Source organism: Macrobrachium rosenbergii, chromosome 7, assembly GCF_040412425.1.
Source record: "Macrobrachium rosenbergii isolate ZJJX-2024 chromosome 7, ASM4041242v1, whole genome shotgun sequence".
In the NCBI taxonomy this organism is placed as follows: Eukaryota; Metazoa; Arthropoda; class Malacostraca; order Decapoda; family Palaemonidae; genus Macrobrachium; species Macrobrachium rosenbergii.
In genome coordinates this window covers 48,000,662-48,026,717 of record NC_089747.1, presented here as the reverse complement: position 1 = coordinate 48,026,717, position 26,056 = coordinate 48,000,662, and the positions used below count along the sequence as shown (strand labels likewise).

The 26,056-nt window shown below is 42.2% G+C and overlaps 1 long non-coding RNA gene across 1 annotated transcript; it reads left to right on the top strand.

Annotated features, from left to right (window-relative positions):
• The first annotated feature begins 270 nt into the window (after positions 1-270).
• Positions 271-24,842, top strand: LOC136840355 (uncharacterized). The gene is made up of 3 exons (XR_010853601.1): positions 271-327; positions 21,226-21,431; positions 21,874-24,842. It is a non-coding gene; the product is annotated as an uncharacterized lncRNA (long non-coding RNA).
• Positions 24,843-26,056: the final 1,214 nt, after the last annotated feature.

The window sequence follows — 26,056 nt, the reverse complement described above, 5'->3', positions numbered from 1 at the left end:
GAAAATATCGAAATGGAATTCATATTGGCGCTGCTGCTTTTTTTTGAAGAATCATTACCTAAACCTACTAAAGTTTTTTCTACCACTACAGGTGGTGCCAACTCTCTTTTAAAGCCACAGGATTAGGGGTTTTGTTGTATATTTTATAAGCATTCATTTGGGTTAGGCACACTAAGATACAGTGGACTGAAATGTTCTCCTCTATCCTCATCAAAATAAGAAAGTTATAACTGACAACTGTTAATCATGGCTGCTCAAATGCCTCAATCTACAACTGTCATGGCTTCCTGATCCTGTCCCGACAAGGCGACGAATGCTAAGTTAATGGTGAGACTTCTTCCTAATACTTGTGTTTCTTAGAAATAGTAGGGGTGTAGTCACTTAAAAAGAAACGCCCAATTAAGCTGGATGGTAGGTATTGAGCCTAGAACTTGAGGCCTACCACCAAGAGCTAGGCCTACTGGTTTTGAGTAAACGATAATGGAGGAGCCGGTAGAACTAAGCAACAGCTCAACATGGATTATTGCTTTGGAAATTGATTATTCCTATAGTATTTTGGTTGCTTATCAAGAATTTACTGTTATTTTTTGTCGGTTGACTCTAATTACCTGTAATTAACCTCAGAAGTTGTATGCTGGCCAGCCTGGAATGCTATCGCACATGTGCAGTGTTATAGGGGAGGTTTTGGTAAAAAGTGGAGTTTCCTTCACCTGGGATCTCCGGCCCCTGGCTTAGTAACACGGCCTGCTGGGTTAGGTTAGGTTAGTGTAATTCCTGTTATAAGTTTCCTTAGCCAATCCCTTCTTAAACATATGGCTCCCTAATGACTTGTGCTTGCAGAGAAGTGCCTGGGCTTTTGCCCTAAATATCATACATCCATCCATAACAAATAACATGGCAGTTTGGTCTTTCTCTAACGTTTTTCCAGACCCAAACCCTGTTTTCCCCAAAGGGTCCCCAACCATGCTGAGTAGATGGAGTTAATAAGCTGAAACAATAACAAACAACACCACCTCCTTCATTAGCAAACACTGAAAGTATAGGAAAATCAATTTCAAGGTATAGTCCGTGCATTTAGCTCAGATTTTACTGAGGTTTTGCTAGCTTGTACATAGGCTAGATGTCAATTTAGGCCCTAGTTGATTTCTCAGACATAGGCCTGTAGCCACACGCAATTTGTTCATGCTATTGTAAATATGTTTCAAGCTTTATATTTTGCCTAGCTTTAACAGCAAATTTAAAATTGTGTATGCCTGATATGAATGATTTATTTTAAGGTATTTGATCAGAGAAAACGTAATTTTTTACAAAATTTTTAGGTTGCATTTAGTGTAAAGTTTACTTTTAAAACCATTGTCACATTTTGGAATTTGAAATATAATTTATATTGTTTTTAATGAGTGCTTCGAACGTTTCTGACGTTCGTTTCGTTGTTGAAATTACCTAACCAACCACACCTCACGTAACCTAGCCTAGAGTACCAGGTCTTAATCCTAGAGCATAATATTAGCCTAGCTTAAAAAACATTCCATGTACTTACCTTAATCTGGATGAGAACTATCAATGGGATTAAGGTCCTTGTATTTCACTTGTTTTGTCTTCTTCCCCCCAAAAAACCTTGCTTTCCCACTGTGGTCCCCAAATTGTAGGATATAAGGTTGGGGTCCACGATCTCCAAAAGTACTCATTAAAATGAAAAATTATATTTCCGAGTCCTAAATATAATAATGGGGTTAAAGCAATAATAATGCATTTTGACCGATGCTTCAGGTGCTTGGTCCCATCTAAATATATCTCAGACAAGGGCATTGCTGTGAGACATACAGGCAATGCTGCACCTTCAAATGTCTGCCATTTGTTTTAAAGTAAGAAATTAATAGATTTTGATTTTTTTAACTAGGTTGAATTAGTAAAATAGTTACTATTAGCCTAAGGGGAACAAGTTGAGGAGAACAACAATCCACAGGGAGGGGTTTTTTTTATTATGAAAATCTTAAGCTTACAGCCTGTGAAGGCTAGTTTAAAATAATATTGAATTAAGTATAAGTACAGTTTTAGAAGATATAAACTTCTTTAAATCATTTTCATAAATTGAATGTTGGGTTGTGTACAAAGGTTTGTTTGTTAGGAATTCTAAGTGGAATTATTGTTAGCTGGAAGATATCTTGAAAATACTGGAAGTGCAGGCAGACGCTTTTTCTTCTTTAAATCTTCAGCTGAAAACCCTTATAGGCAGTGCCAGCAAACTGTAAACCCAAGAGGGCTCCAAAGGGAAATCAGCCTGCGAAAAAGAAGCAAGTTAAAGAAAAGGTGATAAACAATTAAATATCAGGGATTAGCAAATTGAATCAATACACGTTTATTACTTTTTTTTAAAGAAAGCCAGATCCCCAAGTGTCTGATAAGTTGAGGTGCTACTGCATTAGAGTGTCTAAGACGGACACTGATCTTCAGTGATGTATCAGATGAATAGCTCTATTTTGTCATTGTATACCAAACACACATCTTGAGGTGCAGATTGGGAACTATCAAGCTGTGAAAATTGCTGTAGATATTTTTTGCTCATATATATGTATGGTTATTAATTAAATATTGAAATTAGCTGTACTTTCATTGTGGTTTCTCAGGGTCCTCATTAGTGACTTACTTACATCGGCATTTCCATGACACAATTTGTGACTGGTGTGTCATCATAGGCTCCATAATTGGTTGTCTGATTTAGGGTAAGAACCATTTAACCAATCTCCTCAGATACAGTAGTACAATATAATCTGTATACCTTGTCCATCACAATCATGGGTTTCAGTTTTTATAATTATGCCATGTACAATCCACCACATTATATAACTGATATCAAAATACATATTTGAGAGGAGGATGGTTTTGACTCTCCTCAGGTAAAGACGGAGGATTGATGTTATCACAGGCTAGACTAGTTGGTGATTTTTGGATAGTTATAGCTTCGAGGAGATAACTGGTTATTGGCATCGTGAGTCAGTGGATTGCTGGTGGATTTTGACTTCAGACCAACAGAAATGGTTCTTAAAGTTTTTTTTGTGCCTGATTGGCATGCTTGTGCATTATAATTATTAATTCAGTTTTACTCATGGGGGTTACCTCAGACCTTTTGGTTGAGCTTTAGATCAAGTTCCTTATGTTTCATTAAAAGTGCAAGAGCTATAATAACGGCACTGTGTATAACATTAATGGCAAACAAATAGTCTTGCTACTTGCAAGGTGATCTACAAATAGCTTTTGTAGCTGGATCAGCTTTGCATTCTGTGAACAGTAGGAATTTTATAGCACTAGGTAATTCCCAGTCATAGTATGGCTTCAGTTATTTCTGTAAATCCACATGCTCATTGTTTCAGTACTAGTTGAGGGTATTTTTGATATGAAGAGATATTGGTAATAATGAAATGCAGTGTAGCAGCCTTCTCCCAGTGTGCAACACTGCAAGGTAGATTTAGCTGTCACGCAAGATATGAAAATAATATCATGTACGATGTATGTAATTGGAAATGGCTCCTGCTGTAGGTGCAAGCTAGAACTTCATTTTAGAAGTAGAGGCTCCCTACCGTGCCTGAAATGAAGTTCGCTGCTGTGTTTTGTAATTGACACAGGAATTTAGGACGTATAGCCTAACCTCAGAACTGCATTGAATGATTATTGTTGTGATCGAGATGACCCGGGGAATTATAAAAATACTCTACCTGTGAAGTAAAAGTAAAATTACAATGTCAGTTACATTCCTTCATAGGTCAGGTGACCTAGTAATGCTTGTTGGACCTCTTTCTACCACACTTTCTTCGTGGAAATATTAACCATTTGCAGCCAGACATGGGAATTCTGCTCCTGCTTTTGCTTTTCTTGTTTTATGCCCTCATTTCCTTTAAGGGAAATTCTGTCGCTTCATTCATTGTTAGGCCATATCATTTTCCTTCATCCTGCTCTTGATTTCTTGGTCCTGAGCTGGCCAACTGCTCTTGATTAATAAAGATGGTAAGGAGAGTGGAGATAAGTACAGGTATTAAAAGGAGGTTAAAGTCCAGATGTCACCCTCACTTTTTTGTTTCATGATGGTTTACATGCTGGGCCTTATTCTAGAGTGCTGTACATTTAATTGAATCAAGTTCATGCAGGTAAATCTTGTGGAAGGAGCAGTTTGTCCTTGGTGGTGTAGCAGTCTCTCTTAGCATTATAGGGTGTTGTGCAATTTCAGCTCTGTTGAGGATCTCGTGGTCCTTTTTGATCTTGAAATGAAAAAAAGAAGTGGCTAAAAAGGCATAGATATTTTCGTGGTTCAGGTGTTTAAGAGGCTAAATATCATAAACACATCAAAGCTTTTCACGATTAAAGTACTAAGGTTGGGATGTACAATGGGGGATGAGAGCCTGGGGAGCCTGAGATGCTGTCATACTCTGTTTATAGAGTGTCAGCTTGTTTATGTGTGGTATATTTCAGATCATCCATTTGGTAGATTGATTACCAGAGTTACTGGTTTTCTCATCCATAGTGCTCACCAGCAGTTTCTTGTTTTATTGGCAGTTGATCCCTATGTCTTTTGTTGAATGTGATTGTTTCTCCCTGTAGAGGGCACGGCTTACTGTGTTTTTTATTTGAAGGTTCTTTTCATTGACCCTTCTTAGGGCCAGCTTCCTTCTTTCAGTCTTTTACCTGTCGATCACTCCCTCTGGCATCTCTCCACCTTTAAGTTGTCCAGCTTATTTAAATTTACCTTGGTCATATTTTGAATTCTTTGGGTGACCCCTGTGAGTTTCTAAATATGTTTGCTTAGGCTTTAGCTTCACACTAAAAACTGACCCAGTACATATCTTAATTCACTTGTTTATTTTAAAAGTAACTCCAGTTTGCGTTTGTTTCTACATTTTTTTTTATTTCAAATTATATCCTGCAGCAGCACATTGACCTACTATGCTTAGGCTCAATGAGTATGGGGTTATCCACTGTAGATGATGTCCCCTTCCTTGTTTATGATGAAAAATATAGCCATGAATTAGGCCTGTTGATAGAATCCACTCCTTTTTAAAACATCTAACTTACCTGGTAGTTATATAGCTTAAGTCCCTGACGTCACGGCAGAATTTAAAACTCGCGGCAATCGCCGATCGGTAGTCAGGTGAACCACCTGTGCGCCCTCTACCCAGGTACCTGGAACCATTCCAACTATTCCTCAGATCTTCCCTGCCGCTGTGTCGGTAACATCGATGGAATTTCGCTCGTAGCCTGTGTTTTTTCGCAACTTATTTTGGTGAAGTACACTTTGGCTTGGCTTCGGCTTGTTCGCTTTTGGATTTTCTTATAACATATCTGACTTCATCGAGTGTGAAAATGTGTGTGTGGGGATGCAAGCGACTTGCTAAAGTCTCCTTGGATCCCCACTTAGTATGTCTGAAGAACAGGAATGAAAGACCGGCTCAGAAGAGCTCAAGAGTACTGTTTCTCACTCTTCCAGATATTCCCAGGAATAGTTAATTCTTTTCCCCCTTGATAACTATCCTATTGATCCTTCTCCCGTAGTGGTAGTCTCTGAACCCCCTACTGAAACAGGTAAGGACCCAACACTTAATGATTTGTTGGCTGCCATTCAGACCCTGGCTCCGCAGGTAAAATCCCTCTCAGAAGACAGGATAATATGTGATCGATAATAAGAGATCTAAAAATACAAGTGTTAATATGTTGTTGGTGCAAGTGCAGTGGAGGGTGCGACCGCTCGGTCCTGTTGTGCTCCTAGTCCTAGACCTCTTCCAAGCTCACCAACCCCCTGTGAGAAGGAAAGTCGACAGGACGAAGGGAGGCAAGAGGCTTTAGCTACCGAGCAGTCGTCCCCTCGAGCGTACCTGTTGGCGTTTCCCAGGACGCTCACCTCGCCATAGGAAAGGCGAGGTTAAAGTGTTTTTTCGTCCATTGGTTGCTGTACGTCAACCGGAGGAAGCTTTTGACCGATGTCGCACAGGCGGCCAGTTCTCAAGTAACCTCTAGGTTTGACGGGACAGGGCGAAAATTAGAGCGTCGTATGGACGCCAGGGCGTCGGGCGTCGAAAGCTGGAGCGCCAGGACGTCGAGCGTCGAGAAGCTGGACGCCAGGATGTCAGACGTAGAGAAGCTGGACGCCTGGACGTCAAGTGTCGAGAAGTTAGACGCCAGGACGTCAGGCGTCATGAAGCTGGACGCCAAGACATTAAGCTTCAAGAAAATGGACGCCAACACGCCAGGCGTCAAGAGACTGGACGCCAGGGCGCCAGGCGTCAAGATGATATTTTGAAAGACGTCGCTACTTCCGTCTTCGTAAAATCGGAAGAAGAGAATGATAATATCTCGCATTCTCCTGTGAATCCTATTGTAGAAATTTCTGACGAAGACAATATAAAAGGCCATCAGCTTTTATCAGACTTGAAAAGGCTTATGAAGATATTTTCGGAAATTTTTCCAGAGAATTTATCCTGACTGCTCCTCGTTCCCGCCTTCAGAATTTACTCTTGTGAAGGCGTCTAAGAGGGCAGCATTTACGAAAGAATGAATACTTTGTTCATGACACTTACCTGACAGATATATATATAGCTGTATTCTCCAAGGGACCGACAGAAATTCAAAAACTACGGCACACGCAGATGGGCCAGGTGGTTAGTACCATTTCCTTTCTGGGAGGCGGTATCAGGAACCATTCCCATTTTCTATTCAGATTTTCTCTGTCGCCGATTGTCAACACCTGTTGTCAATACCTCCAGATCTTGATTTCAGGGAACTTTTTCCACTAAGTATTCTGATTGTCTTTTGGTATTTGGACTTTGGCTTTGTGGATAGGCATACGCTTCTTTGGACTGTTTTGATTTTGGTTTTGCTTTTCCTTGAACTCACAGATGTCTGGTTCTAGTTCTGCTAGTTTCAGGGTGTGTGTTGTTCAGGAGTGTAAGGTGAGGCTACCGAAAGCTTCATTGACCCTCACACAGTATGCATGAGATGTAGAGGGCATGTCTGTATGTTGGATGATCGCTGCAAGGAGTGTGAATCGTTGCCTGATTCTGATTGGAAGGCGTACTTTCTTCGTTCGCAAGCTAGAGCGTGATCGTGTAGGTCTTCCTCCAGGAGTGTGTCGGTAGGTGGGAGTCAGGGTATTAAATTTATCTCCTGTTAACCCTACTAATGATTCTCCTTTCCTGTAGAGTCGCCTTCTAACCCTGTGGTTGCGTCTGCGGAAGGTAATGCCCACTAAGCAGATTTTGAACTCCATTCGTACCTTGGAGTCTAAGGTGTTGGCGATCGAAAGTGCAGTGAAGTGTAGTGATCCCCAGTGTTGTGGAGGGGGCGTTCGGCCCTATAATGCCTCTAGGTCTAGACCTCTGCCGAACTCCCAGGACTTAGGAATGGGCATGTCGAAAGCCGCAAAGAGGGTTACAGGGACCCCACCGATCTGGCGTCCCTTCGGCAGGCCTTGTTGACGTCTCCCAGGCTGCCAGGGATCGTGCTTTCGCGCACGGATCCTTAAGGATTGTTTTTCGTCCTCCGAGGCGTCCTCTCCACTTAAGGGGTCACGTTCTCGGTTGGACTCTCGTCCTTTCAAGAGGAGCCGCGTTGAAGAGGACGCTTCTTCTCCTCTTTCTCGTGCCTTAGAATCTTCTCCCGACTGGCTGCGAGATTTGCCGCCGCAGAAGAGGACCAGGTTTTCTTCGGAGGAGGACGTTGCTGAACGTCCCAGCCGCACCAAGAAGAGAGCCCTGTCGCTCTTGGTAGAAGGAGGAGGACGTCTCCTTCCCCTCTTCTTCTCATAGAGCAGCCCTTCTCCTGAGAGGGCTTCCTCTCCTTCTAAGCGTCTTATCCAAGATATGCAGCGGCAGTTAGCTTCCCTTCTCGCTGCTAAGGAGAAGCAACCTCGTGGCGCCGTGAAGGATTTGTCGCTGCCAGTTAAAAGATCTAAGAGGTCTCCCTCTCCTTCTCTTCGTTTGTCTCTCCCCCTGCGGCTTCTCGTAGTCACCCTCATCGTTCTGCGGATCATCAGCTCTCCTTGCCCCGTCGTGACTCGCTGGTTGATCAGGACGCTCCTCTTGCAGCTCGGCTTGCTGCTAGTAAGAGTTCGCGCCAAGACGCTCTTCTTGCCTCTCCTCCTGCTTCTCGCTCTCGTTTTGACGTTCGGCAGGACGCCCACCAGGACGCTTCTCGTTTTTCCCGATCCCTGCATGATGCTCTCCAGGACTCTCGCCAAGAAGCTCGGCGGCTCGCTCGTCGGGACTCCGTCAGGACGCTCGGCAGCTTGTAAGACAGGGCGCTCTTCAGGGCCTGGCTGCTTTCGAAGCAGGACGCTCGTCAGGACGCTCATCAGGACGCTCGTCAGGACGCTCCTCAGGACGCTCATCAGGACGCTCGGCAGGACGCTCCTGTACGAGTTGTTCCTGAATTTTCTGCTGCTTCTTCCCACGAGAAGAGGTCTCTGGGACGAATTGGACCCAAAGGTCTTTGTTTCTCTCTAGCCCCGGAAGACTCTCCTGTCGCTCCTGTCGAAGAGGCGGATTTGTCTCAGGAGTCGGACTCTGCTGAACAAGAGCCCCCTCTTTCGTCTTTCTCCGACTACAGGATTTTGGCTAGTATGCTTAAGGAGCTTTTTCCTGATAAATTTCAGCCTTCTGCTCCTCTTTCCCCTCCTTCGCAGTTAGCTTCTTCGAAGGTGAGGAAATCGCCCGGCTTCCTACAAATGAAGACTTCGTTGGCTACAAGAAAAGCTCTCAAGAGGGTCAATGCATGGATGGAAGATAGGAAGTCTCAGGAAATCTTCCTTCGCTCTCCCCGTCTAGATTGTGCGGGAAAGCTGGAATGTGGTATGAGACGGAGAGGAAATTGGCTCTAGAGTTCCTTCTTCCTCTCAAGGTGATTTTGCGAGCCTCGTGGATGCGTCAAGGAGGTCTCTTCTTTCTTCAGCTAAGGTGTCTTGGACTCTTTCTGAAACTGACCACCATCTGAAAGGCCTCTTCAAGTCGATGGAGGTTTTTAACTTTCTGGACTGGTGCTTGGGGGCCTTGGACTTAAGGACTCGTAGTCCGGACTCTATTTCTCTGGGGAGCTGTCCAGTGTACTGTCTGCATGGACAAGGCCGTCAGGATGGCGCTGATGAACTGGCTTCTCATTTTGGTACAACCCTCCTAAAGAAGAGGGCTTTGTACTGCAATTTCGCTGCCAAGTCAGTTTCTCCTGTTCAGAGGGCTGAGTTACTTTTGCCCCTCTTTCTAGCCATCTCTTCCCCAGCCGCTTGTCAAGGATCTCGCCTCCAGCCTTAAGGAGAAGGCTACTCAGGATCTCCTTGCTCAATCTTCCAGACGTCCTAGTGTCCTTCTACGTCTTCTTCAAGACTTCCCCGAAGAGACAGAAGCCCTTTCGGAGGAGATCTTCCTCCTCTAGACCTTTTTCATGAGGAAGAGGTCTCTCCAGAGGCGGAGCCCTTCTTCCCAAAGGGGCAAGAAGTGATTTTCTCACCTCCAGACACCAGTAGGAGCCAGGCTTCTCCTGTTTTCGGAAGCCTGGAAAGTAAGAGGGCGGATTCCTGGTCCTCAATGTGATCAAAAGGTTACAGGATCCCGTTCCTCGAAAACCCCCCCCCTGTCCTCTTCTCCCAGAGATCTGTCGCCTTCTTACCGACCGGAAAAGCAACAGATCCTTTTAGATCTACTGGAAGATATGATTCAGAAGAGAGCAATAGAGCGAGTCCTGGATCTGGAGTCTCCAGGTTTTTACAACCGTCTCTTCCTGGTTCCAAAACAGTCGGGGGGGTGGAGACCAGTCCTGGACGTCAGCAGACTGAACAACTTTGTCGTCAAGGAGAAGTTCAAAATGGAGACGCCTCAGTCGGTTATCAATGCACTGCGACCAGGCGATTGGATGGTCTCTCTCGACCTTCAGGACGCGTATTTTCATGTCCCCATTCATCCTCAATCGAGAAAGTTTTTGAGGTTTGTCCTGAAGGGAAGAGTGTACCAATTCAGAGCTCTCTGTTTCGGTCTGAGTACAGCTCCTATGGTTTTCACAGTCCTGATGAGGAACGTTGCCCGGTGGCTTCATCTTGCCGGAGTAAGGATATCGCTCTATCTAGACGACTGGCTCATCCGAGCCACATCGGAACAAAGGTGTCTGGAGGACTTGCATTCGACTTTGGAACTGACGAAGTCCCTGGGACTTCTTGTGAATTTAGAGAAGTCTCATCTGATCCCCTCTCAGTCCATTCTTTATCTGGGGATTCAGATGGATTCAGCGGTTTTCGAGCCTTTCCATCCCAGGAACGTCAGCAGCACTGCTTAGTAAAAGTTTCGGCCTTCCTGGGAAAGAAACATGCTCGGTGAGGGAATGGATGAGTCTGCTGGGGACCATTTCATCACTGGAGAAGTTTGTTTCCCTGGGAGGTTGCATCTCAGACCCCTACAGTTCTTTCTTGCAGACAACTGGAAGAACAAGGAGGACTTAACGAGTCTCTCAGGATCTCTCTCTCTGTCAAGGACCATCTTCGGTGGTGGCTCGATCCTGTAAAGTTGGCAGAAGGGGTCTCTCTCTATCTTCAGAGCCCCGACCTAGTGTTGTTTTCCGACGCGTCCATGTCGGGATGGGGAGCAACACTAGGGGGGGAGGAAGTGTCAGGCACCTGGAAAGGGGAACAGGTGTCCTGGCACATAAATCTCAAAGAACTGAATGCGATTTTCCTGGCTCTTCAGTTCTTCCAGGATCAAGTTGCAGGCGGGTTGATTCAAGTCAACTCCGACAACACCACGGCCCTGGCGTACCTCAAGAAACAGGGAGGTACTCATTCCCGGTCCCTGTTCTTGATCGCCAAGGAGATCCTGCTTTGGGCACATTCTCACCAGGTGACGATTCTCACTCGTTTTGTTGCAGGGGTCGAGAATGTTCGCGCCGACCTTCTCAGTCGACAACATCAGCTGCTGCCAACAGAATGGACTCTGAACGCAGAAGTGTGTCAGGATCTTTGAAATTTTGGGACGTCCCCTAGTGGACGTTTTTGCGACTTCAAGGACCACAAGGCTGCCCCTTTACTGCTCTCCTGTTCTCGACCCAGGAGCCCTAGCAATAGACGCCTTTCTCTGGGACTGGAAGGGTCTAGATCTGTACGCCTTTCCCCATTCAAGATTCTGGGGAAGTCGTCAGAAAGTTTGTAGCCTCAGAAGGGAGAAGAATGACTTTAATCGCTCCTTTTTGGCCTTCAGCAGAATGGTTCCCAGAGGTCATGTCTCTCGTGGTAGACTATCCAAGAACGCTTCCTTTGAGAACAGATCTTCTCAAACAACCCCACTTCGAGAGGTACCACAAAAACCTTCCCGCTCTGAGTCTAACTGCATACAGACTATCGAGAAGTTGCTCAGAGCGAGAGGTTTTTCTAGACCAGTGGCTAAGGCGATCGCTAACGCCAGGAGAGCCTCTTCCAGCGCAGTGTACCAGTCCAAGTGGATCATTTTCAGGAGGTGGTGTAAACTTAAGGGAATTTCCTCCACCACGACCTCTCTTTCCCAGATAGCAGACTTCCTTTTATATCTGAGAAAGGATTTGAAACTGGCAGTCCCTACCATCAAAGGCTATAGGAGTATGCTGTCAACGGTCTTCAGGCATAGAGGCCTGAACTTATCGGACAATAAAGACCTTCATGATCTTCTTAGGTCTTTTGAGACGTCTAAGGTAGCCTCCCTAAGTTACCTTCGTGGAATTTAGATATTGTTCTAAAATTCCTGATGTCAAGAGGTTTGAACCTTTAAATTCTGCTTCCTTCAGAGATGTAACAAAGAAAGCTATTTTCCTAACTGCTCTGGCGACGGCGAAGAGAGTTAGTGAACTTCAAGCTATTCAGCAAGATTATAGGTTTCAGAGGCCCTGATGCTGTCTGTTCTCTGAGCCCTATTTTTCTTGCTAAGAATGAGAACCCGTCTTCCCCTTGGCCCAGGTCCTTCGAAATTAAGGGCTTGACGGACATCACTGGACAAGAACCTGAGAGAACCCTGTGTCCTGTCAGGGCTCTAAAATTTTATTTGCAGAGGACCCAGAATTGTAGAGGTCCTTCTAGCAATCTCTGGTGCTCCGTTAAGAGGCCTGATATACCTCTCTCGAAAATGCCCTGGCGTTCTTTCTACGAAGTGTTATCATAGAGACGCCCATTCCAGTGTGCTAGACGAAGACTTGAGAACTTTGAAGGTTAAGGCTCACGAAGTGAGAGCCATTGCTACCTCAGTGGCCTTCCAGAAAAACCAGTCTCTCAATGACATTCTGGGTGCCACTTTTTTGTGAAGCAATTCGGTCTTTGCTTCTCATTATCTCACAGAAGTAAAGACGTCCTTTGAGAATTGCTGTGCGCTGGGGCCTTACGTTTCCAGAATACGATCTTGGGAACAGAAAGCGACTCTCATCCTCTCCTTTAGTTTTGTTTTGGTGTGTTTTTAATATTTTTTGTGTTGTTTTTATGGTTGTTGGGTCTCCACCAGTGGTGGTCGCCCCAGTCCTTAGTTTATGTTAATCTTTTTAACGTAACTAGGCTTGGTCAGGTGGTTGTTAGTTTGTCGCTTACCCTCATAGTAAGGTCATATGGTCTAGTCACATTGTGGTCTCGCCCCCGTTGACAGATCATCTAGATTCCACCAGCTCTATAGGTCTCTACCTTGCTGGAGTTTTCTAGTAAAGCAGAAGCAGGCTTGGGTGACAGTAATCACGAAGTCAGCAATGCTAACAGGTAAGGAACCAAGGCGTCAATCGCCTACATAGTTTTGTTTCCTAAATCCTATTCTGTCTCTTCCCACCTCCAATGGTGGGATTCAGCTATATATATATCTGTCAGGTAAGTGTCATGAACAAAATGATATTTTTATGATAAAATAAAGTTTGTTCATACTACCTGGCAGATATATATAATCATAGTACCCGCCCTCCTCCCTCAGGAGACAGTAGTTCTAGTTTCTAGAAAATCTGAATAGAAAATGGGAATGGTTCCTGATACCAGGACGCCTCCCAGCGGCGGGAATGGGTACTAACCACCTGGCCCATCTGCGTGTGCCGTAAGTTTTGAATTTCTGTCGGTCCCTTTCGGAGAATACAGCTATATATATATTTGCCAGGTAAGTATGAACAAACTTTATTTTATCATAAAAATATCATTTTCGAAGGAGAAACAATGAAAGACAGCCTTTGTTTTTCCTCATATATCTGATGTCGTGTATGGATAAAGGACTCGGAGATAGTTCCAACGAATCAACTGCACCTTTCTCAGCGGGACTCCTGAAGAAAAGGGCCCATCTTTGCTCTTTCCTGGCTAATGGGGTCACGTTCAATCAAAATCAGAATTGATTTATACCTCTTTTTCCTCTCACCCCTTCTCTCAAGGTTTGGTATAGAGGCCTTTTCATCTTTGGCCCAGAAAACCACGTAAGATTTAAGATCTAAAACAGCAAGAAAAGTCCTACCTCCGACTTTCATCGCTAAAAAGAGTAAGGCTGAGGTTCCTGTGTTTCAGGTATTTCAGCTCTTTCATGGTCGGCCCTCTGATAGAGGTTCCTCTAGGGCGGGTAGATGAATGATAACGAAGAGGTCTACACAGGGAAGAAAGAAGGACCTGCCTTTCTTCTCCTGCAGACTGCGGTAGGAGCCAGACTGTCCAGCCTGAGTAGGCCCCCTCTAGTAACAAGACAATTCGACCTTTCTGCCAAATGCAACGACAGAACCAAGGCAAAGGTTCTACAGCAACAAGTGTCTATGATGTTGCAAAAGGAGACCAGACAGAGAGTTCAGGATCCGAATTCCCAGGATTCTACATTCGGTTATTCCTGATCCCCAAATGCTTGGGGGGTTAGAGACCGGTGCTAGACGGGATTGCACTCAACTTTTTTTGTGCAATAAACAAAGGTCGCTATAGAAACGACAAAATCGGTTCTAGCAGCGGTCAGACAGCATGACTGGATGGCCTCACTGGACCTCCAGGATGCGTATTTTCACGTCCCCATGCACCTGATCTCCAAGAATTTTCTGAAGTTCGTCCACGGAAAGGTTTTATAGTTTCGGTCTCTCTGTTTCGGCCTAAACAGACAAGGTTGACGTCTGGCTCTGGAGCCGAGACCTCTCAAAAGCAAGTTACCCAATATTGAGGGACGTCATGATAACACTTCATAGACTACAGATTGTAGCCACAGCAGCAGCCGGAGCTCTTCCCTTCCAGCCCCAAGGGTAGCTCTCCTACTAAGAACAAACGTAGACAGTTCTGTTCAGTCAGGATACCAGGCTGCAAGAGCGTGGCGGACAATGTGCTGCCTTCCGTACATCCTCCTCTTCCTCCTTCGGATTGGTACTCGTCTGCTGAATACCATCCTCGGTCCATTATTGACGATGAGAAGGAAATAATTGCCGTAGCTTGGCTTCCCCCAGCCTGTCCCCAACAGCAGGAAGCCCCGCATATAGCTTCACTATAAAATATGCAGCAGACTTTGTCTTCCCAGCTGCAAGCGTGACAACCAGGCAAAACAGAAGAATGATAATAGACGTCCAACTAAAGCTTCTAGACGTCCAGAAGTTTAAGACGCTGAACATAGTGAATGAAACTCTAGACGCTGGATGCAGTGGCGTCAAGCATCTAGAGTGAAATATCATGATGACAAGCGTCAATGAACCCAAGACGCGTCAAGGCATTGGGCGTCAAGGCATTGGAAGCCAAGACGTGGAGTCAGGGCGTCAGGCTTCAAGATCATTGAAGCCAAGACGTGGAGTTGGCTCAGGATGCAAGATGCACTGGCATTACTCTGCCTGGAGGATCTAACAAAGAATTAGGTCTACTGATAAACAGATAGAAATCTCAGCTGATCCCATCCCAAGAGGTTCTATACCTTAGGATGAAGATTCAGAGTCAGGATTTTCGGGCTTTTCCGTTTATTATAAAGACAGGACAAGCCTTAAGAAAATTTCAGAACTTTATAAAGAGACAGTCATGCTTGGCAAAGGAATGGATGAGTCTGCTGGGGACCCTTTCCTCACTGGAACGGTTTGTCTCCTTTGAGAGGTTAATTCTATGCCCGTTACAGTTTCATCTAAATCGGAACTGGGACAAGGAAATAGAACTGGAGACCAATTGCATCCCCATTTCGGAACCAATAAGACCGTATTTACTGTGGTGGAACGTCCCCGTCAAGCTCCAGGAGGTCCCTTCTCTATATTAGAGGAACCCAGACCTAGTGTTGTTATCCGACACATCCCGGACTCAGTATGGGGAGCAACACTAGGAAATAAAAGTCTCGGGCTCCTGGACCAGAGAGCAGGAGGATTTAAACATCAATTAGAAGGAACTAACTGCAATCCTTCTAGCTCTCAGGAGTTCGAACACAGTGGGAACAAAGAGAGGTGCAGGTCAACACCGACAACACGGCAGCGTTGGCCTACATCAGCAAACAAGGGGCACTCACTCCAGGTCTCTATACGAGACAACAAGAGAATCTCTTCTTTGGGCAAAGGAGGAGAATGTAAAACTAGTAACCCACTTTATCCAAGGGGAAAAAAATGTGAGGGCGGACATTCTGAGCAGGAAATAAAGTCCTCTCAAAGAATGGATGAATCAGGACTACATCAGGACTTTGGGGATGTCCTTGCATAGATCTCTTCGCCACAGCGCAAACGAAGAGGTTGGACACTTACTGCTCTCCAGTACCAGATCCCGGGGCTATATACATAGACGCGTTCCTGGTGGACTGGTCCAACTTGGACGTGTATGCATTTCCCTATTTCAAGATAATACACAGGGTACTGAAAAAAATTTGTGTCACATGAGAGGACCGGAGATTGACCATTGTGGCCCCTTACTAAACGACAAGAGATTGGTTCCCAGAGGTTCTGGATTGGATGGTGGACATCCCGAGTAGCCTACCTCAGAGAGTAGATCTACTCAAACAACCCCACTTGGAAAGATATTACCAAAAACCTACAAGCACTACTAGTAACTGCTTTCAGACTATCAAAAACTCACAAGAGCTAGAGGTTTTTCGAAGGAGGCAGCTGGTGCTATCGAAATCAAGGAGGTTATCCACCATTAAGGGTATACCAATCCAAGTGGGAGATATTTAGAGGATGGTGCAAGGACAACCATGTGTCCTCTTCCAATATTTCTGTAACCACCGTAAGAGGAAAATTTGTTATATAGAGAACTCACCAGCATGGAACCTACTAGACGTGGTCCTGAGGTTCCTCATGGGGAGTAGGTTCTCGATCCCTTACAGAGGGCATCTTTAAAGGACCTCACCATGAAAACTCTTTTCTTGGTCAGTTTGGCCACAGCGAAAGAGTTAGTGAGATACATGCTCTCAGCAAGAATATAGATTTTATAAAGGCAAGGCAATCTGCTCACTGCAACTAGGCTTCCTTGCAAAAAATGAATACTCATCACAACCCTGACCCAGAACGTTCGAGATTCCGAACCTAACGGACATAACAGGGGAGGAGAGAGAGAGTCCTATTCCAGGTAAGGGTTCTAAGGCTCTACCTGGATAGGACAAAGGACTTAGAAGGAATTCAGAAGGGCTTTGGTGCTCAGTCAAAAAGCTCTCTGTAAGATGTCGAAGAATGCTCTGTTTTATTTTATCAGACAGTTGATAAAAGAAGCAAATATGGAATGTAGAGAGATAGGACTACAAGATTCTGAAAGTAAAGACGCACGAGGTCAGGGCAGTAGCAACCTCTGTAGCTCTTAAACAGAACAGGTCCCTGCAGAGTATCTTGGACACGACCTTCTGGAGAAGCAAGTTAGTATTTGCCTCTCACTATCTAAAACAAGTCAAGACATTATGCGAAGATTGCTATACGCTGTGCCCGTTTATAGCATCTAATTCAGTAATGGGAGGGGGGAATACCCTACAATCCCATAAACCAATACCCTTTTTCTTACCTTGGAATTGAGAATTTTTTTTTATGGTTGTTTGTGAAGACTGGACGCAGTCTTCCGCAATCATTGGGATGAAAGTTCCTTGGTAGAGCCTGGAACAAGGGTATTGAGAGGAGGTCTAGTCACATAGAGGTTATACACCGGTTGACAGCCCCTAGAGATTTTCAGCCCCCTGGGTGGATCGCTGGATCTCTTAAGGAATGCAGACATAATGAGAGGGAGTTCATTGAAGTCAGCTTCCTTAATCCAATCCCATAAAATAATACCCTTTGTTCTTGCCTTGGAATGGTTGAAATTTGATGGTTGTTTGTGAAGATTGAACGCAGTCTTCCACAATCATTGATTTTAGTCAGATGATCATTTTGTTCCTTGGTGATGCCGGAACAAAATATTATAGGTTGTCTGTCACATAGAGGTTGGTACACCGGTTGGCAGCTCCTAGAGGTCTTCAGCCCCTGAGTGGGTCGCTGGACCTCTTAAGGAATTGACATAATGAGGCGGGTTTATTGAACTCAGCTTCCTTAATCCAATTCCATAAAACAATACCCTTTGTTCTTACCTTGGAATGGTTGAAATTTTATGGTTGTTTGTGAAGATTGAACGCAGTCTTCACAATCATTGATTTTAGTCAGATGATCATTTTGTTCCTTGGTGGCGCTCCGGAACAAGGGTATTATAGGTTGTCTGTCATATAGAGGTTGGTACACCGGTTGGCAGCTCCTAGAGGTCTTCAGCCCCTGAGTGGATCGCTGGACCTCTTAAGGAAAGCAGACAAAATGAGGGAGTTCATTGAAGTCAGCTTCCTTAATCCAGGTATGGACCTTAAGTTGGTTTATTAACCCTTAAGCAAAATTCCAACGATGTTGGCTGTCTCTGACCCTCCACCAAAGGTGTCAATCAGCTATATATATAACTACCAGGTAAGTTAGATGTTTAAAAATGATATTTTCATAATAAAATAAATTTTTGAACATACTTACCTGGTAGTTATATATAATTAAATTCCCACCCTCCTCCCCTCTAGAGACTAGGGGCATGGAAGATCTGAGGAATAGTTGGAATGGTTCCAGGTACCTGGGTAGAGGGGCGCACAGGTGGTTCACCTGACTACCGATCGGCGATTGCCGCGAGTTTTTGAAATTCTGCCGTGACGTCAGGGACTTAAGCTATATATATAACTACCAGGTAAGTATGTTCAAAAATTTATTTTATTATGAAAATATCATATTACAAAATACAGGTTGTTTGTCTCCTTAGTAACATTTTGTAATGTTGGCCAATAATACAGGGATGTGCAAAAGTTTTGTTATAATTTAGGCAATTTTTTTTTTTTTTTTTTTTTACTAAAACAATTTTAAGTATGTTGTACACAAGTTGAGACATATGTTATATGAGTTAAGTATTCTGTCATGTTGGCTAAAAACATTCAGTGGAATAGCTGGTAGGTATGGCCCAGTCCATCTTATATCTTGGGAAAAGTTTAGTACCAGTTTTATGAAAGGAAGTATGAAATCTTTCAAAAATCTGTTTTGGTTTACTTGTCTGCTATGTTATTGGAAGCAGCATGTGCATCTATCAATTTTAGTAATCCAACTTCACCATATCTTGTGAAATAGCCGCAATCCAGTGAAAAAATATATGCAAAACAAGAAACCTCAGAATATGAGTGACAGTTACAAACTGAATCAGTAAAATGCTACTCTAAGCATCTGGTGATGGTGGGACACCTTTCATGTGGGAGGGAGGACTGTTGTTTTTGAGTTAAGGTTTCTTAGTAGCTTTGGATAGCGTTCCGGTGACTCCTTGCATCTAAGTTGTTTTTTTTTAAACCCAATAGACTTTGAGGGCTGGCTTTAGTGACCCCATAAAAAGCATGTGTCATTGAATATGACATTATGGTACAGATGGAAGATAATTTGCACAAAGTTTAAGAAGGATGAGGAGAAGTTGATCAGGACAGCGGCAGATAAGAAATTACAGTGCAGAGCCCGTCAAGCTAGCTTGGTAAGTTGTGTAGAATAGCTGCAAGTTGTGCAAAGCATAAGCCAGCTTCTAGTATAAGTTGCCTATGGTCTGTTTGAATAGCTTGGTTTTGGTATAATTTCAAATTGAAAATTCAAGTGGGCTGGTGCCTTTGAACAACTTTAGTTGTACCTAAAGTAACTTAGTTTTTGGAGGCTTTGTATTCTGTCTCATTCAAATTTCGTGAAGTGACCAAAAACAGAAAGTAATTGTTGCATTTTCAGAGAGTCTAGATGTGTCGTGTCTGGTGTTTTGCTGGATGTTATTGCTGTAGGACCTTTGAGGGATGAGATTATGGTGAGAAAAAAACAGTATATGAATACAAATGTTGTTCAGTTCTGTATTTTTGTTTTATCTTGTGCCATGGGTAGGAAAGAGTGCGTCAGCATCTCCTACCTTCTTTTATTTGGTTATTTGTGTGTGAGAGTATCAGCGCTGTTATAATTTTGTGACGGCTGTGTTGACTTAGCTGTAACATTTAGTGACATTATTTCATCTTTTGTTGGCACACACTTAGTATGCAGACAGAATTCAGAAGTACTTGCTTTGCACATGGGATAAGTGACCCGTTGAAGCAGACTTTGGTTTTACTCATTGCTAACGTTTGCCCAGTCAGTTTAAGAAGCCTTTCAAGATTCTGATTTGTCACCCCTTATCTGGCACACGTGTTAAAGGAGAGTGATTATTTTTAAGCTTGGGGAACCAGTTAATTCTTGTGAATTATTTACATTAGGAAAAAAGTGTGATTTACGCTTAAGGGTTATCCTGAAGCACTAGGATCCTTTGTTTTAATGACTTAGAAAAATGAGGTCTGGATTCATTTCCTTTCATTTCAGTTTGTGGATATAACCTAACTTCTGTGGTCACATTGAAGATTACACACGTATGTTTTATTGTGCAGAAAAAGTTGAATAAACTACTTATGCTTAGAATTGTTTAACACCAGCAATAACTTTTGGTGACTGGAAAATACTCAGACAAAGTGATTCCTAATAATACAAACTATGCATTGCACTTATTTTTTCAAGTATGCTGAACACTGTACTGACATAACATAAACATGCCACGTTTAGAAATATTAGTTATTTTTGCCCCTGAGCCTAATTTTGCCTCCCAGTGATGAGCAGAAACCACAAATAGTGGTAACTCAAATGATTGTACTTACGGGTTGTAGTTATGGGGAACAAAGTACAGAGCTCTGTACGAAATAAAAATAAAATGAAACAGGATAACAATCACAAAGTTGCCTATGCCTTCAGTTAAAATGTTTAGGTTAAAAAAACACTAATATACCCATTGTGACTTTGAAGAATTTAAGAAATGGCAGCAACTTTCTTTTGATATAACCAAACACCTTGTTGACATCATTCACTTTCAGGCATTACTGTTACTTTACATACTCTCTGGGTTACGTTGGTGCCCTCATTGCTTCCAGAAAAAAAGAAGTTCCTTTGTGAATTATTGCTTCTCATTGGCTGTACACTTTATCTGTAACAGAAAGTGCAAGGTTCTTGTATAAAATCGAGGAGAAATAAGGTTGATAAATTATTTTACATTTTCCTGTAGCCATTTAAAATATGTTGAAATTTATTATTATAATCTCTTAAGGAAGAAAATGAACCCAGGTAAACCATTAAATCCTGTGCCAACAAACATTCCATGTAATTTAAGCTGAGCGAGGAATTCTGATTTTAGGAGGCTGGGCTCCCCTTGTAGTGGGAAATGTTGTCGAGAATATTAATCGCACTTAATTCTAACTACAGTACTCGGTTTGGGAATATGACAGGTTTATATATCGTATGAATGGACATGAACTGAAATTTTGAACCTGTTCTTCAGTGTTTGTAATATTTGATCCATTTGATGTAAATGAAGAGTTCAACTGGAATCATCATCCTTTAAATAGTTATAGAAAAAATGTTCTGGTTAGAACAGAACTTAATAAGGAAACATATTTTTGGAATTTCTCAAGAGATGTATTTGTGGATAATTTTTAAGATGAAAATTTTTAGTGGACAAAATTACGATAACAGTTTCATAACTTTCATTTCTTTCATTGCAGGCAGATCTGAATCCAGCAAGAGAATCCAGCAAGAAATTTCTTATACAATGATTGTAGACAATTTAGATATGTAAATGCATCTGGATGCATTGTAATTAGCTCTTATATATAGAGAGATCACTAAGTCACATATCTAGGGTATCCTATGGCTCAGCCAGAGAATTTTGAGAAATGAGGCTGGAGAAGCTAAACTACTAGGGTTGCTAAGGATGATTAAGATTATTTTTTCTTTTTTTAGGAAACAGGGATCCAGTTAAACAGGAAACCCTGGACCTGTACAGAGGGCAGACCTTAAGGCAGAACAGCAATGGAAGAGGGAAACAATCTTCTACTGTAAGGATCCATGAACCTTCCTGGTGAAAGCAGTCTGAGTCATCAAGGATAGCAGAGGACAAATTGAAAACTGCTGGGTTGATAATGGAAAAGGCAAAGAATTAGCCAAAGGTAATCAACACAACATAACCCATAAAATTTTAACTTTTTTCTGGTAGAGTAATTGTGCAACAACACAGTGACCTGTCTTTTACCTCTGCCAATCATTCAAGCCTTCAAAAATTGAAACCTTTAAGTCCTAAACTGTTCAACCTCTTTGTTGCATTGGTCCTTTGAGTGAGTCCTTTGGGAGGTTAGAAACAGAAATGAATGGTCTTGTTGAACTACTTCATGATAGTTACAATAATAGTAATAGCAATACTAAATATATCATATATTTTTTATGTAAGAGAAGTGTATCATGAGAAGCATTCACAAAATCTACTCAGGACTTTGCGTCAAAATCTTTCAGCATATATGTAAAATGTATTTTTGAGGTTCTTGAATAATAGTTTACAAAGTGGTGTGAAGATTACCATCTTTTATCTGTTACTAAATTATGAATGTATTTCAGGTTCTGGGTTCATTTTGCTGAAGTTTTCAAGATGACTTCAAGATCTGAAGAAGACGGAATTTACCCAGTGTCTTGAAGACTTGAATTTGTCAAAATTTTTCCAATGCCACTTCCTAAAAGATGTTATCTCTTGGCTAGTAATTTTGTTCAAGCATATTAACACAAGTTACAAACATTTTTATTTTTACTTGTGCCTTAGCTTCCAGCAATGGTAGAGAAATTGGGTGCTTCAGTGGATGCTGAAACCAGCTTGGCGAAGTTTTATTATTGTGAGTATGTGACCTCTCAATAACAGACTACTATCACTATTTTGGCCATAGAGTGGATGTTACTGAATATAAAACAAGACACTATCAGGAATAGGTTTAACTTAATAAGTAAAATTGATACACGTTGGCTTTGGGTGTTAAGTATTTTTCTTAGGTGTCCTTTTTCTGATGAACTCTTTGTCTTGAGCTTCTGAAATCCTTTGTGGTTCCCAAAGTTCCCTTTGTTACCGTGTACTGTTTTCTCATTTTTTTTACTTAGTTCCAAATTACGTAGTCTAAATGAAAGGAAATGTGTTTTGTTGTGTATAAAAATACAGTAGTATTGTCACTGATATAATTTTGGGGTTCAAAAGGGCTAATTCTCAAGTTTGGAGCCCACAAAAACCTACACAAGTCCTTGGAAATTGACTGTCTTTGCTAGTTACCCTGGTATATCGTTGCCCATACACAGTAAGTAAAATTAAGATGAGATTTTACAGGTAATTGACCTATTCATGATCCTTTCTTTCTTTCGTTTATACAGCTCCTTCTTTGCTTTGTGAATTTTCCAGTCCCCCATTCTAATATCACTGGAAGTTTCATCTTGCAGCTCCTCTGATTGGTTCATTTCTTGTGTCCTCAGACAGATATGACAGATAAGATGGTAACCGTCATTTTTCCATGTATAACATAATGTACATATTTGGTTTCTCTGCTTTTAACTGGAAGTTTGGGCACAAATGAGAATAAAGAGGTTTGTTTCTGTGAAACAATAAGAAGAAAAATGTACAAATTAAATTGTTAATGTTTTTAGTTTTGTAAAGCTACAATATGATGGTATAATTGCTTTTCTATACAATGACACTGGCTGCATGTGCATATCTGTGATTGTGCTCAAGTATAAAAGAAAAAGGTAACAGTTAGAATTTTGTGAAAGTTCAAAGAGACAATGGCATTTATAGTATGTCAGTCCTCGTAAAATGCCAAAATTGAAATTTCAAAGTAAATTGCGGTTAATTACTGCTTTCCTGTCTTAAAATTTCTGTAAATTCAAAATATTTCAGAAGAATTAAAACTGATAAAGTCATTTAGCTTTGTTAAACAAATATAAGACTTTATTTCAGTATTCATTGTCAATGGGATAATTGATTATGTGTTGGCTATAATGTATTTACATTAGAAGTAAATGAGTACAGTATATGATATTCTAGACCTAAAGGAAGCTTTAAGCTTGGCCATGGTAAGGGAAATATTGTAGAAGAGAGCAGCTTTGAATATGAGACGACATAGATTCTAACTAAACTACTAAATTGTTAATAGTAACTTCATAAAGCCAGAGTACGACTTAAATCAATTCTTTCATTTTCTGGAGAGTTTTCTTCATTTTTCTTCAGTGTTGCACATTTACAGTCTAAGTTCGCTTAGTCCAGGTCCTTGTTAATGCACTTGAAAAAATCTTCCAGCTTCAACACTTGCATCTCTCACTTTGCACCCTCCTTTCTCCTCTTTACCATGTGACCAAACCACATCTTCGAGATCTTGATCATCTGTTTTCTAGCCTTTCCACTTCTTTGCTATATCCTCATCTGGAGTAAGATCTTCCAAAGGCAATTCAGCCTTAAAGTTTATTGCCATGCCTTTTCTGTTTCTCTTTCTGTATCCATGTCTGCTGTCAACAGTAACAAAGGTCTTGCAAAAGCAATTTAAATGTATCCTAGTACTCAGTATTCCATTGATCTGTCTTCAATATTCAGATTGTTGCTGCTATTTACTTACATGACTGGCCCCCTCAATTCAAGCCTAAACTAGATAACAGAACTATTCTGCCTCTTCCAAGGTTTTTCCCTCTACTGAATGCAATCCCCCCTCTTCCTCCACGTCTTCATTATTAGCTCTTGTGTTTACTGGGTATAAAAAGATCCCTCACACCATTTAAACTTTGCTATTCTGAGTATCTCTTGCAACACCATCTCTTACATTCGATGTATGATATGACAGCTAACCTACACCATGCTTACAGCATCCACATGGCCACTTTCTAGAGCACATCTTATCCTTTGTTTTCCTCCTGCCTGTCCCCATATCCTAAGTTTTGCTTGCTTTGATTATCAGTTCTCATCATCTGTTCCAGGTAATGTTTTTCTAAAACCTTCCTTGAACCTAACATTACCCTTAGGAGCTTTCCATTTTTCCTGTGTTAGCACCTTCATCTGTTACTGTGAAAAATACCAATGGGTTAAGTGCTCACCTTTGGTAGACACCAGTGTTCCTCTTAACTAATCAGGATGTTTCTTCTGCTGTCTTCACCCCAGATCATTTGGATATCTATTACGATTTGCTATTTATAGCTTGGTACTCTGTTAAATGCCTACTAAAAATCTACAGAAGTATAACATTTATTTTTGTGTATGGTTTCGTCATGCATTAAGCTCTTCATAAAGTTTGCCTCCGGCTGATTTTCCTGGTACAAAGTTAAACTGGCATTTGATGATTTAAAACATTTTTCAACCTTTCTTAGTCCATTTCCTCAAATACACTCATACCATGTTCCCTCAGTCTTGTCTTGCATTTTCCACATAATGTCTCTTTTCTTATCCAGTCTTCTTGTAAAGCATTACTTCGGTGTCCCATATGCCATTTATTTAGTTTTTCTGGCATATTTCTATATAATTTATTTTTGGTTCTTGTTTTTATTATTTAATTACTTTCTGTTGGGTGGTCTGATAACCTTTAAGTAATTACATAGCTATTAGTTTCTTTTAACCAGCAGCTCAAAATGTTGGAATTGCGGGTCCGCTAGTTTGTTATGGTTATGGCGACATGCCTCGCCCACTTTCGGGTGCAAGAGAAGGTACAACAAAGCAAAGAGCTTCAATTTGTTTCTGCCAGCTGTGGTTGTAGGACTGTGGTTGGCAGCGGCTCGAATTTTGGAATTTACACTTTGCTGGTTGTTTGACGTATCTTCAATTGGTGAAGTATTTAATTTCATAGCCTCTCGGCATAATTAACATAGTGTTAGGCGAATTTTCATCATTGATTGACAACTCTTTGCCCGTGTTTTGGACTTGTATTAGACTTTTCTAGGATGTCTGACACTAGTAGTGCTAGCATTAGATATTGCAGCAAAGGCTGAAATACTAGACTAACTAAAGAATCATATAACTCTCACATTGTTTGTATTCCATGTAGTGGACAAACATGTTCAGTAAATTTACGTTGTGGGGAGTGTAATGACTGGGATATTAAGAAGTGGAAGACTTTAGATGCACATACTGTATCAAGAAACTAGCTAGAGATAGGAAGAGGAAAGCTATGGCTAGGGAATCTAGTAAAGCTTTAGCTAGTCAAGATTCATCCGCTAAGTCGGATGCAATTGCTCCTGTAATTTCTTCCGATCCCATTCCATCTCCTCCACCTGTGCAACCCTCTCCTTTACCTGGCTCTCACGTTTCCGACTCCAACACCATCGTCAGTCTGGAGTCGAAAATCGACACTCGCTTCGAGTTAATAGGCGCCTAGTGCAAGTGCAGTGGTAGTGGAGGAGGTGGCTGTTCAGCCCACCAATTCTCCTAGGCCAAGGTCCCTGACATACCTAAGGGAGGTCAGTGGGGTCTGCCCCCGAGTAGTCACCCCCTCGGTTCAGTCTGTTGATGAATCCCAGACTGCAACCAAAGGCCTTCAAGTGAGCACTCATTGTATATCCTCCAGCTCCGAGGATTTGAGTCCCAGACGTGCACAGTGCTATGCAGACAAGCAGGCCTGCTTCTTCTGGCGACGATCGTAAATTGGCGATGAGGCACCTTGTGGTACGGAAACGTTCTTCATCATATAAAGGAGCTACTGCATCAGGAGTTGTGCACCCAGCACCTTCGTCTCTACAATCAGCGCCCAAGTGGCCAGCAACTAGCATCAAAGCTCCCAAGCTCCCGTTTGTG